The sequence below is a fragment of the Bidens hawaiensis genome, unplaced genomic scaffold (assembly GCF_021521415.1).
Source record: "Bidens hawaiensis isolate Kalapana, Puna unplaced genomic scaffold, B.hawaiensis_p1.1 tig00032213_1, whole genome shotgun sequence".
Classification (NCBI taxonomy): Eukaryota; Viridiplantae; Streptophyta; class Magnoliopsida; order Asterales; family Asteraceae; genus Bidens; species Bidens hawaiensis.
The window spans coordinates 125,241-139,119 of NW_027495484.1; positions in this window are offsets into that span (position 1 = coordinate 125,241).

The following is a 13,879-nucleotide window of genomic DNA, read 5'->3' on the forward strand; positions in this document are numbered from 1 at the left end:
CGAGGTAGACCCTCCGCGAGCAAATGATGAAGAAGATGTTTGGAGGCTATTCACTGATGGAGCCTCCAACAGCGAAGGGTCCGGTGCAGGCCTCAAACTGGTGGACCCTAATAATCATGAATATACTTATGCTATTAGATTGGACTTCAAGAGTACCAACAATGAGGCTGAGTATGAAGCCCTGCTGGCTGGTCTGCGCATTGCGCGCAAGTTTGGAGTTAAAAGGCTAGAGGCCCATGTTGATTCTTACTTGGTAGCTGCTCAGGTCAACGGCCTTTATGACGCCAAGGAGAACACAATGCCTCTATATCTAGAGCAGGCAAAAAAGCTTGTTGAGCAGTTTGACTTCTTCAAAATCATACACATCTCGCGCAGCGAAAACAAGTCTGCTGACGCGTTGAGTAAGATGGCTTCAACTAATTTTGATCACTTTGGCAAAGATGTCAGGGTGGAAGTGATGAGCAACCCGTCAGTGCAAACGCAATCTGTCCTTGTAATTCATACAACCCCTTCATCCTGGATAACTCCAATAGTGGAATTCCTGAAGGAGGGGAAGTTACCGGACGATCGCGCACAGGCGAGGAAGATAAGACACAAGGCGCAGAACTATGAACTACTTGAGGGTACATTATATCGACGCTCTTATCTTGGACCGCTCATGAAATGCCTGGATGCTGAAGAAGCAAGCTATGTGATTAGGGAGATTCACGAAGGAATCTGCGGAATACACGCTGGCCCGCGCATGGTGGTTGCCAAGGCAATGAGCGCAGGCTACTATTGGCCAGACATGTACTTGGATGCGCTAAAAGAAATCCAAAAATGCAAGGCATGTTAGAGCCACGCGCCAAACACCATGCGGCCAAAGAACAACTTGATTCCAGTGACCTCCGCATGGCCTTTCCACAAATGGGCCATTGATATTGTGGGGCCCCTGCCGCAAGCGCAAGGGCGAGTGAAATTTTTGGTAGTGGCGATAGACTATTTCACAAAATGGGTTGAGGCCAAGCCACTAGCAAAAATCACAGCTGAGGCGATGAAGCAATTTATCTGGAGCCACATCATTTGCCGTTTTGGCCTTCCTATGGAAATTGTGAGCGACAATGGCAAACAATTCACTGACAGGAAGATATCCAGCTGGCTCAAAGAATTGCACATCAACCAAATCTTCACTTCGGTCTACCACCCTCAAGGGAATGGCCAAGTGGAGCGCGCGAATCAAAGTTTGTTAAATGGGCTGAAGAAAAGGTTGGAGGGAGAATCCCATTCTTGGGTCGAAGAGTTACCTAATGTCCTGTGGGCGCACAGGACATTAAGCAAAACTAGCAATGGCGAATCCCCGTTCAGCCTAACCTATGGGACAGAGGCTATGATCCCAGCAGAAATTGGATGCCCATCCCATAGGGTACTCATGATGAGCAAGACTGATAACGAGCGCGAAAGAAGATTGGACCTCAACTTGCTTGAAGGACGCAGAGAAGCGGCTATCATCAATGAAGCCAAATACAAGAAAAAGCTGGAAAAATATTATAATCAGCGCGTTAAAGAATGCCACTTCAAGAAAAATGATTTTGTCCTTCGAAACAATGAAGCTAGCCGCGCGATACCCCCAGGAAAAATGTCCCCCAATTGGGAGGGACCTTATCAAATTTCAGAAGATTTGGGTAAAGGCGCGTACACTTTAAAAGATTTGAATGGAAAAAAGATACCGCGCGCGTGGAACGCGGCACAGCTTAGAAAATGCTTCATGTAAAAGTTCAAATATGTAATCAAGGCTTTTAAGCCATCATGAATGATGATTCGCGCTATCTTTCAATATTTGTTCTATTACCTTTGCATACATGTTTCACACTTCCTTTATTAATTTGGAGCAATATGACAACACTATATTGACTTCAAAACAAAATAAAACGAAGTAAAACATACATGCGCGAGCCTTAGCTCAAACGCGTTAACGAGTCTTAACTCTAAAACGTCAGGGCCTTAGCCCAAACCTACGAGCCTTAGCTCAAACACGTTAATGAGTCTTAACTCTAAAAACGTCAGGGCCTTAGCCCAAAACAAAGAGCCTTAGCTCAAAACACTCACAAACATTCATCTTACATCCCGCGCAGCCTGATCATAAAAATCCTTAAACACAACTAAGGCAAAGTACATGCCATATCATAGTTGTTAAGGTCTCAGGTCGAGGTCGCGCGCGGAATCATAGTGGATATCCGAGTAACACATGCTGACATGTAATGGCTAAAACTCATACTTCCATATAAAAACCGCGCGACAATGACGCGCAAAAAAGGAATTGAGAAAAGATATCGCGAATGTCAGCATAAACAAGATACTGCGAAACCACTTACAAAATAGGACTATGGTTAAGTGAATAATTTCCTTACAACCTTGTTCTTATTTTAACGTGCAAGCATATCTTATATCTATACAAGCAAACATGAAGAGATGAATGGAAATGCGCAAGATGTGAAAAAGAGAAAACAAGTTTCATTCCATACAATTGAAATTTACAAGTATGATGAGTTACAAATTACAAGTATAAAAAAAAAAAAAAAAAAATTTGATGAAGGGCTTCTCAAGTCTCCACGTCGACGTCAGCCGCTTCATCACCCTCATCATCTCCCTCAGCATCTGGCGCGGCCCGCTCCTCATCTCCGAACTGACCATAGTCAAGTTCTTCCTCCTCAATGGAGTCTTCTATCACGACGGTGTCAGGAGCAGATTCTTTCGCCGCGCCAGAGCCGCTGGCAGGGGCAACATCCCCCGCGCCACCATCATCGCCACCAGCCCTCTCGCATTCATCGAGCAACTTCTTTAGCGCGCCGAGGTCGGGCTGGTCAGCAAGCGCAGCTATCTGCAAATCATTAGAAAAGTATTGAGTACAAAACACTTGGAAAATTAATCAAGTAAAACTCATTAAGGTCAAGGTACCTGCATAAGGATGGGGATGGGAGTATTCATATACTTCTCCCCCACCGCGGCCATGTCCGCGCAGGCCGCGTCGCTCTTGTAAGGGTACTCGGATGGGTTCTTCTTCAACATGCCATATTCATACCCATCAGTAAACCCTTCAGCTCGACCCACCAAGCGCGCGGCAGCATTGCAGTCCATCACAAGGGCCTGAAACTCGGCAGAATATTTCATCGCCAAAGCGCAACGAGTCATGCCCTGTGACACCAGCCATTGGCGATCCTGCGCGAGGCCAGCAACAGACGTCTCGAGGGTAGGAACCTGGGAGTTTAATAACTCAACAGTTTCCTTGGTCTTTTTTAGCTCCTCTTTATCAGACGCTGCTGCCGCCAAAATTTTTTCTTTCTCCGCCTGCGCAGCATCAAGTGCTTCCTGGCTGGACGCTGCCGTCGCCAAGGCCTCATCTCTATCGGCCTGCGCGGTCGCCAACTCCTTCTTTAGGCGCGCAACCTCACTCTCCAGTGATGATTTCTCAGTGATACTCTGGACGATAGCTTGGTCACGCGCCTCCGCCTGCTGTTCCAAGACACGCACTCTCCGCGCGTACTTGGCAACTTCGGCCTCCGCCACCTGCTGCTTCTCCCGCGCAGCTTGGAGCTCATGCCCGCGCTTAATAAAGGCGGTGTTGGCACTTGCTCGATTTTCGCTGAGCTCGGCCTGGAGTTTCTCAGCTCGCGCGCGAGCATCAGAAATGTTCCAGGCAGCCACCTTAGCCTCTCGCTGGGCTTCCACAAGAGCATCGCGTACTTTAATATAATCACGACGAAGCTCTTGGGAAGCAGCAAAGAAAGCCGACCCAGCGAAAATATGGTCGTTCAGCAAGTCCGCGCGGGTGCGCTCCTCTTGATACCTCCTTTCAGTAGGAGGCACGGCATGAGCCCAGAAGTCCTCGCATACGCCCATGGATTGGAAGGAACTGTCTTCATTAAGATTCCATCTCGGGCGGTAAACGTGGTCACCTTCCTGCAAAACACAAGAAATGTTCTAAGTCATAAAACATACTTATATGGAGGTACGCGCAGCGGAGCAACAAATTAAAACATACCTGCGGGGATGAAGCAGAAAAGTCAGCGCCAGCCCCACCAGAAGTCTGCGCTGCGAACTCTTGTGGCATCGCAGGGCTGGCGCGGTCTCCCAAGGAGTCTTCAGCTTGAGCCCCCTCATCCTCCTCATCTTCTTCAATAGGCCTCTTCTCCTGCGACCTGGAGGGCTCCAAACCAGCCTCGCGGGGAGGGCTGCGTGTAGGAGGAGGAGAGGGAGGTCTCGATGCCGCCAGTTCGGCGCGCAATACGGTTTCCTGCTCCTTGGTAATCCCAATAAGGGGAGACTCAGCACTAGCAGGAGCAGGAGCAGAACCAGCGGCGCCGGCAACGGCGCCAGGAGTGTCACCAGCAACTTGTACGCCAGCTACAACTCCTATGAACAAATCAACAAGGAAAAATGGTTTATGACTGAATCCAAAAGAAAAAATTCAGAAGACAAATGTGCAAAACATACCTTGGCGCAATTCTGTTCGCGCGGCGAACATCGCCATAAAGTTCATTCTACCCTTTTCAGAGGGTAGAACAGGGGACTTCGAAGCAGCCCCCGGCGCAGCCGCAGCACCTTGTGGCGCCTGCGGCTGATCTGCTACTGTCGCCGGTCCTGCAAACATTCAAAGGAGCAAAGGTTTAATAATAATTCAATCAGATGAAGATAAGCAAAGTATACCTGTCGCAGGCGCGGCACTGTTTCTCTCTTCAGCCGCGCGAACGGAGGAGGTGACGCCACCATACCTCAAGTGGACAGGAGGTCTGCCCACTTTCACAGACAGGGAAGCTAAAGAAACCTTGGTGGTAAACACCTGGGTTTCCTTAGGTCCCTTCGTTTGAGCATGGGGATGAGCGACAGGGGTGTCATCTTTCTTCTGTTTCTTACTGCCCCTTGCGCCAGATTTCCCCTTAGCTTTGCGCTTTAGTAGGGGCGCCTCCTCTTCCTCCTCCTCCTCTTCCGCGAGCTCCAGCTCATAGTTTTCGAGCGCATCTGCAAATACAAGCAACATAACTGTTAATAAACTTTGGTATTCTAAAGGAATAAGCATAAGTGCGAAGGCTTACCAGGCGCGTCACTATCAAAGTCAAATTCCAGATCCACTGGGATGAACATGTCATCGAAGCGATCTGGGAAACCAACCTCCCCAGCGCCAAGCGCGACGGAGCCACCCTCCACTTGATCATCATAGGCGGCGTGGATATAATCCTTGGTGACTGCGCAAAAACAAGTCAAGTGATATCAGCAAAACAATTATGTTCGCGCAGAAAAAGAAATAAAGCAATGAAATAAACTTACACAACCCGTCGACTTGGATAACGGGCTCAAGCGCGCTGTCGGCCCACAGCCTACTCATGCCGACCCCCACCAGCGCCTCCTCGCGAATTTTCTTGGCGGGGGATGGTTCGGCGGTCAGTTTCTTAACCCAGGCGCCGGCTGGGTTCTTAATAACATCCGCATCCGCGGGCGCAGAATCGATCGCGCGCATCGTCATGCGGATGTGGATTACACCAGCCCTGATGTAGAAGAACCTCTCAGACCAGTCATGAAGGCTCTTGAATGACACGGTGCTGCACTTAACCTTCTGACTGCGAGGAATAAAGGAGATCCAAGAATCTTGGATCTTGGGCTTGTAAAAAAATTGAAAGCGCCGAGGGGTGGGCTCCTCGCGCTGTGATTTGCACATGAACTCGAAATGAGTCATGCGCACAAGTCCAAACGGATGGACTTGGGATATATGAATCCCGAAAAAACGTAACACCGCGCCTACAAACCTTGTCATCGGAAGACGAAAGTTGCAGTGGGTGAAAAAATGGGTGTACAGTGAAATATAGCCGGCAGGCGGGTCCGCCGCCGTTTGCCCGGACCCAGGCAACATGCAGCCAAACAGGGCGGGAAAACCCTGTGACGAGATGAGGCTGTTGAGATCGGCCTGCCTCAACTTGCAGGGAATTTCATTCCACCTTTTCGTGGCCTTGGTCCTCCCTACTTCCTCTGATGTGGTCTCAACAACCCTCTTCCCCTTGCCCTTTTGCTTCAATGTCGACATCACCACAGATTTCACACGGCGTCTTCGAGAGGCAATAGAGGTGATTGAGGGGTTAGAGGAGTCTGAACTATCAGACATACAACTGCAGCAGCAGATAATCGAAGTTTCGAAACGATGAAAACACTCAATTCAGAATATGAAGGACAGAAATTCGAAAATTAGCAACAATGAAGATGAAGATAAAAAATTTTTCCTAAGGGCCTGCTTTTATAGGCCCAGGAGAGAGAAAAGTGGTAGCTGATCGGATTTCACGCGCCCCCACTCGCAGGTGTAAGCCAACAAGGGCGCGGCACGTGTCCATAACACTGTTGAGGGGACATAAAAACGTAACGGACCTGCCACGGAGCAGAGACGCGCCCCCACTCGCAGGTGCAAACCAATGAGAGCACGACACGTGTTCCAGAAAGCTGTGCGAGGGGACATGAAAGGCAACTGTAGCACCTCGAGCACACGAAACGTCTGACACGTTTACGGCGCACGACACCACCAACCAACCACGTGTTTGGACCCTTCGTTTCAACCAAATGGATAGAACTTCGCGCAACGATGGAAACAACCAAGAAAACGACAAAACCCCATTAAAAGACCAAATCAGTAAGTCTAATATCTATCTTACCGCGCTAGCGCGAGATAAGATACACATTAGACTGGGGGGGCTTGAAGAGGTATGTACCCGCCTCAACACCGAGCAAAGCGGGTCAACCCACAAGATAAAGACATTATGAAGGCACAAAGCCAAAACCTATGCGCATGGCGCATACAAAACATGCTCAGGCATCATATGCCCAGGCACACATATGCTCGCGCATCACATATGAGCGCGGCGCATCAGCGCGCGGCGCATATCACATGCTCGTGCATATCACATCTGCCCAGGCACACATATGCTCGCGCATCACATATGCGCGCGGCGCATCAGCGCGCGGCGCATATCACATGCTCGTGCATATCACATCTGCGCATGAAATATCTGCGCGTGAGAATAAAGAGAAGACCTCGCGCATCCTCAGGATTGGCGCATATCACACATGCACATAATCGACCTCGTCCTCATCTAAATCAGGATTAGGGCAACCTTGATTGTGCACGTCAGACAACCTTCCAGAAGGCATCTTTTTAAGGAGTAAGAATATGCTGATGTTGACAGCTGCCAAATGAAAGGTCGACAACTCAGCATGACACATGTGTTACCACGTGATTACAACCAACGAGAAAGCGCCAGGTGTCCTAGAGGACACGTGGCGCAGTGCGATTGGAGGAGGCCAACGAGGTTGAGCCCAACCAGTGGAAACCCTAGCACTATAAATACAGCATCAACTCCACTTTGATGGACACATTCATACTCAATCATTGACAGTTACAGGCAGTGATATCACATTCAATCATATTGAATTACATTCACTCACAGTCAGTTTCATACAAACACACAGTCTCACAATCAAAGAGGATTCAGCTATTAAGCAATACTCTTGAGATTTCCCTTACACACACATTATTATCTTCTCCACCATATACTTATTCTCACGCCGGAGGGTTACCCCAAAGAGGACCCCTCTGTCCCTTTCTGAGGGGTAAGTTAACGGCGCTGTTCATTTTGTAGGTGGAAGAACACGGATCCAGAAGAACCATCGGTGAAATAGTACAATCAAAACCCGAGGAAAGTAGATCTGCTACCAGTGAGTAGATCCACGTTTCTTCAGTAAATTTGCTAGGTATTAAGTATAATAACACTCTATGCAGTTAAAGTTACAAAATGTAATGTTTGAATGAAAGTATATAATATCGCCGTTGAATGACAAAAAGTTACAAACCTTACATCGTGTGTAGTTTATAACGCCTCTATGGGGGCGTTGAGCGACATATGACGCCACGTCACTATAGGGTCATCATACACAAAAGGTGTGTAGTGGATGCGCCTTCACTATGCATGGTCTTATTAAAATGTAACAATAAATGATCAAACTTGATACAGAAAATTACTTAACTAAGTAAATAGATTACACATCCATGATTTGTAAACGAAATGTCACTAAAAGATATGAACATATCAATGGTGTAGTAACAAGATGACAATATTTAAGATATCAAGATGGCTATCTGAATGCAGCAAAGACTTAAAACAATCAAATCATATCATATCATAAGAGAGTACTCAAGAGCCCGACTGAACTAATAATTGTAACAACTCAGATATTTCGTTTATAATATACATACCTATTTACCCGATCCATTTTCGTTTCAGGAAATTTAACCAATAAAATACCGTATTTATCGAATTATTATTATTATTATTATTATTATTATTATTTATCTTATTTATTCAATTATCCATTTTATCTTTGATTTTTGTACAAACTATACCCTAACCTTAAGTTTTAACCCATTTTGAATCCATACTTAAAACTTAGGGACTAATCGGCAAATAACTTAAAAGATTATATTAATTATAACCCTTAACCAACTCGTAACCCGTTTAAGATCCAAACCCTAACATATTTAATTGCTTGCACCTTAATTAAAGTACTATAATTAAAATTGATATTTGAGTATCTTTTACATTCGTAAAACGTATTAAACCCCTAAAACAATTAGGAAAAGAATCACAATTGATCGTATATCTATAATAAACATATATAAATAATAATAATTCAATTAAACCTGTGTATACCTTGTTCTCAATCCTACGAATCATTCCTCAGAAGCAATTGGATTTATTCAATCTGTTAATGGTGTTTCTTGCTTGTCGTAATGTCATCTGTTTGTGTTCGTCGTTAGCCATCAATTCAGCATCAATCAAGGTAATTAAAAAAATGCATTAGGATCGTCTCATCATTTAATAAAAGCCCCAGATCAATTTAATCAAACATAAATGGATTGATCGTGTTCTTGTTCATGTCACCGCCGTCTCTGTTTAATCTGATAAACCATCAATACATCACTGTTGAAAGTAACTAAACTGTGCACCTAGTTCGTGTGGAATCAATTAACGTTAACCCTAAATAAAATTTTCCAAACACGAAACAGATAAACCGATTGTAGTGTAGAGTTTCATAGTCAAAATATGGTTTTATTAGTTCTATATATACTATTTCATTTCCAATCCAATACCAACCGGCACCACTGCCCATTTGGTTGTGAGAGTGTGTTAACTCTTTGAGCCGGTCATTGGCGCGGGTTCGAGTCCATCAACCTAGTTTTGTGGTCTTTTATTTTTTTTTATGATTTTAATTGGTTTTAAATGTTTATAAATACATTATAACCAATATTTAGTATCTAATAAACATATTACTATAAAAACCGACACCTTTAAAGACATCGTTTCTCGTCAACTAATCTCGTTACAAGTTTTCGTGTGTGTGTATATATATATGTATATGTATGTATTATAAGTATATGCTAATAATAAACGCACATTATTTTATTAAAACCCGAACATCATTATTGACGTTTCTCGTCGTTGATCGTTTTTACAAATATCTTATATGTATATATATATGTGTGCGTGTGTGTGTGTAGGGTGACGTTATACTAAAAAGTAATGTGTTTTCAGGAAGTGTAGGAAGAGATCTGGAGCATTGGATCTGATGATCCAATAGTTGTGGTTCACTGTAGTGTTTTTCTTAGATGTGTTCTATTTTTGTACTTATTTTATAACACTCCATGGGCATTATCGTCTACTGTATTATATTAAATTTGGAAATAAACAATCAAATTAATTAGTCACATGTGAGAGAGAAAACACTTCTATAACCTACCACAAACCACCACCATCCACTATGAACCACCGTTAACCACCACCATTCTTCCTTTTCCGGTCATCACCACTTTCTCCAGTCATATTTACTGAGTTTTCGACGCTATCAGTAATAAAAAAGCGTTCCCCTCATACACCCAAATATCTGAAACTGGTGTGTTTATGTTAGATTTGAAATTGGTGTCTTTTTGAAAGTATGAATATGTAGTTAATGTTACAGTCGGATTAGTGTGTTTATACGGATTAGTGTGTTTATGTTAATATTAAATACGAATTTAATGCGTTTGACCGGGTTATAAGGAATGATATATGTATTATAATTAAATTCCATAATTAACACGTCATGGTTATTTACAATCTTGTCCTTATATAGCATATGTTGAGCCACAAATAATTAAGTACTGAGGATATGTTATTCTTGATGACGTGTCTGGATCAGCTATCATTCTGAAGAGCTCCATAGCTGCGTCAGGATCAAGGATCCTCAGTAGTTGGTATTATTAACAATTATTTCTTGTGTGTTGTTTGTTAATTAATATGTCCTACGGCTACAAGACTTGTTCCACCTGAATTCTCGCTATTGAACTTGTCAAGCACGTGGTCAAAAGTCGTGGTTGAAGATAGTGGGGAAATGGTGGATTTGTAGGGCTTGTTTGTTAGTTGTTATTTTACTTGTTATATACCGAGGTTATGATCAAAGCTAAGGACACACGCATACATTTGTTTACTCACTGCTTACATTCACAAACACTGTGTCAAGAACACTCAAAGCAGATCACATACACTTAGATTATGTGTAATCTTTGATCATAAACTCCACCATTTGTAACACGATTTTGATATTAATAAAGTGGTGATAGACGATTTGTCACCACCAGGGGTTTTTTTGCCGACGATCTGCTAAAGATCTAGGTTTTTTCCTCGCAACAAATCATGGTTTTCATCCTTATTTCGTTTATATACTCAACATTGTTATATTAGCATTAGACCTCACTATACTAATTTGGTCACGTTATCTTTAAACTAAATTTTGACCAAAACAATTTGGCGCCCACCGTGTGGCAATTGGTGCTATAATCTAGAAAATACCCTATCAATATTCAACTTTTCATACGCATATCACCATCAATGGCCTCTCAACAATCTTCTACTTCAACATCCATGCAATCTTTGGTTTCTCTCTCATCAAGAACCTTACCACTGATGCCTCCTCCACTAGCAGTAGCACCAAGGTCTACCACCGCTGGAAACAAGACACAACTACCAGTCTTCTAGAGCTCGAAAACCATTGCTGCCACTCCGGTGGTAAACTCTAACAATGATGCTTCCTCTATGTTTTTGCAGGTTAAGGCATACATGGAGCAGCAGAACAAGACCAACCAAAAGATACTTCGTGAGATAGAAGATCTCAAAAAGAGCAAGAGGCCACTGGAGGATTAAACTCCTTTGGTTCCTAGGATGCTGGAGTTCACCACTCCAGGATCCTTGGCTCAATTCACGCAAGGATCATCTATCCTTCAACAGGGTTCCATGGGTCAACAGACTCAAGGATCCTCATTATTTCAGCCAGGATCATCTATCCTTCAACAGGGGTCCATGGGTTAACAGACTCGAGGATCCTCGTTCCTTCAACAAGGACCATCCATCCTTAATCCAGGGCCGACGGATCAGCAGATTCAGGGATCCTCGATCTTCCAGAAAGGATCATCAATCCTTCAACCAGGATCCTCTGGGTTGTATCATCAAGGATCCTACAACTCCCAGCCTCAAGGATCCTTCTTCCAGAATCAAGGACCCTTAGAAGTTCAACATCAACGGTCCTCCGAGGTCCACGAAGGAGATATAATTCCCATGCAGACCATTGCTTCTGGTGGACCAACTCTTGTAGAAGATATCCTTATATGCTAATCTTGGTTCTATGCAGGGTGCAGGTATCAACCAAGCTATGGCTAAGGAACTGCAGAAGCTTAAGTATATGATATCCATCATGCCAGTGGTGGTCCGACCGATCCCTGAAATACCAGAAGGGAGCCATAAGTTGTCCAGATTTGCTCCACTTATTTGTGATGCTGAAATCCTAAAGCGATTTCAGACCCCCAACATGAAGGTATACGATGGAACAACTGATCCCGAAGAGCACGTGGCTCAATACAGAGAAAGGATAGATATAAATCCAATCCCTGAAAAACTCAAGGAAGCTTCTCTATGCAAGGGTTTCAGATCCACGCTAACAGGATCCGCACTTAAATGGCTGCTAATACTTCATTTTTTCATTTAGTTAACTTGTTCAACAGTCAGTTTTCTTGTAGTAGGAAATTTGAAAAGTTAACTAGTGATTTATATCGAGTTGTCCAGCCTTATGATGAATCCCTTAGGGATTTCGTTACAAGGTCTGGCAGGGAAGCCCTTGAAATCCCTAATCTTGATATGGCTACTGCTGTTGAAGCATTCAAGATGGGACTTCAAAGGGGCTCCCCCTTTTATGATGATCTTGTGATGACTCCATGCAGGACTCTAGATGAAGTCAGAAACAGGGCGCTCAGATTCATACGGTTAGAAGATGACAAGAGGGATCCTTGAACGATTAGGGGCTCAAACAAAGCAAGAATCTCCTGACAAGAAGCAAGGATCCTCATTCAGGAACAACAACTCAATGCCCTACTCAACAACCAAAATGTCCGAGTTGTTGAAGAAGGAGATGACGATAGTGAAGATTACCCAAGCATCTCAGAATATTGCTTCTCAGTGGATACTCATGGTTTAATTTGCGCCATGAAGGATCTAGGGGAGAAGGCAAGGTGGCCTCGGAGAAACGAGAAAACAAAAGCCTTCAAAGTCATGTCCAAATGGTGTGCATTCCATGAGGACTTCGGCCATTTGACTAGCGATTGTATTGGTTTAAGGAGGGAAATTGGATACCTCCTAAGCAAGGGCCACTTCAAAGAGATCCTGGGAAGAAAGAAGTCCAGGATCCAGGATCCTGAAGAGCTCCCACTAAAAGCAACTCCGCCCCCACCAGACGCACAGATAATCAACTTCATCTCCGGTGGCTCAGATATATGCGGTACTTCGTACTCTGCAGCACAAAGAATCGCCAAAGAAACCAAATTGGAGAACGGGGAACAACCAGTCATATCCACTACGTTGACGACTGACAGAAGGATCTTCTTTGATGAAGAAAATAACACAAGCATCCAGGATCCTCACAATGACGGTTTGATTGTAACCTTATTTATGCTAACCACTATGTATGCAGGATCCTAGTAGACGGTGGAAGTTCGGTCAACATCATCCAGCATGACGTACTACAGAAAATGAACATTCCAGACTCGGAAATCATCCCGAGAACGTCGATGCTAGTAGGTTTCAGTGGTGAAACCAAGAAAACATTGGGGGACATCAAACTCCCAATATACATCGAAGGGTTAAACTCTTACCAAAAGTTTTGTGTTATTGACAATCTTTCTTGTTGCAACGTTATTCTAGGTAGGCCTTGGATACATGGAATGAAGGTTGTGGCCTCTACTTACCATCAGTGTCCCAAACTACCAACTCCTTGTGGGGTAGTATGGATAGATGGTGACCAGGTCGAAGCCAAGAATTATTATTCTTCATCCTTGAAGCCAACAGCTAAACAGACAATAGCATAGCAACCACAGCAGCATCCTAGGGACGTGCTAGAAGCTCGAGAGCAAGACATAAAAGAAGTATCTTTAGATCCCGAAGATCCAGATGTGAAGGTGTTCATAGGATCCAGTATCCCTAATGGGATCGAGGAGGATATAATATCCTTCCTAAAGCGAAGAAAGTCTACGTTTGCCTTTCAGACATTCAGACATGACAGTTATTTCTAAGGAGGTAGTTACTTACAAGTTGGGCCTTGATTTATCTGTTAAACCAGTCCATCAGAACCGAAGGAAATTCGCTCCTGAAAGAAACACGATCATACAAGAAGAAGTTGAAAAACTTCTTAAGGCCAGCATGATCAGAGAGGTTAAGTATCCTCAATGGTTGGCTAATGTGGTTGTTGTTTCTAAAAAGAATGGAAAGTGGAGGGTGTGTGTCGATTTTAC